The following is a 1,031-nucleotide window of genomic DNA, read 5'->3' on the forward strand; positions in this document are numbered from 1 at the left end:
CGAAAATGCGAATCAGAATTTCTGTGGCTAATGTTCACGTGTCCCCCCGATGTGCACTTGGCGGAAAGCACACACAAGTAAAATGCCCGTGAAACAACGGTTACGTTAACCGCGATCCCCGTTACCTGCACAGGATACTGCGTCCGCTTACAGCTATCAATTTGCAAAATGTGTTTTATTTCTTTCTCTGCATTCAGTGATGAGCAATATTATATTTGCAGAGATACGGAGACTTTTTTACGGACGCCAAAGACACTTCAACTCCACGGGATCAAACAGCACGTCCTTTAATCCTTGATTGACGTCGCTTGTCCGTTTCCTTGCGTGGCGATTTCATTTGAAATTAAACTTCGAATCCCTTTAATGCGGCACCACGCCTGACGATTGGTTCTTTGGTTGTTTGTCTTTTTGTCGAATGTCCATTGTTTTGTAAAATCATAATTATTATTAATATCATTTTTTGAAACTCATGATAACATTTTTCGCTCAATAGAATTTGTGAACTAGACATTTTGCCGAATATTGCTCATGTCCAAAATAAACAGCAACTTGCATGCGTGTATTTTACAGTCAATAAATTGAGATATAAAGTAACTCGAATTCTATCTGAGTTGGCAACACCCCCGCCCCTTTGAGAGAACCTAAAAGCAAATACAGTCATAAAATCTTTTAAATGTAACATTAAGATTGAGTCCACTGAAATGTAACCGCAGGAATGTAACATCTGAAGCAGCAAAGTTTAGCTTCAGGATTACAGCCAGGATAGAGTTACCCCAAAGAGCGCTCACTTGGATGTACGACCTCTTAAAGAGTCATTAAAAGCGTAAATGATCTCGGTTAATGAGTGTTGCTAATACGGCGTGAAAGTCGCGTTTTCGAATTACCGTTACGTCGTGAATTAATGATTCAGGCCTAATAAAAACCTCCTAATAATTTCGTCTTTGCTGGGTATCTTGGCTGTTTATATTTTGCTATTATTATAATCACCATATGTATCGTCATAGATTGAATTAGGCCAAGATATGAATATT

The sequence above is a fragment of the Penaeus monodon genome, chromosome 15 (genome assembly GCF_015228065.2).
Source record: "Penaeus monodon isolate SGIC_2016 chromosome 15, NSTDA_Pmon_1, whole genome shotgun sequence".
Lineage (NCBI taxonomy): Eukaryota > Metazoa > Arthropoda > Malacostraca > Decapoda > Penaeidae > Penaeus > Penaeus monodon.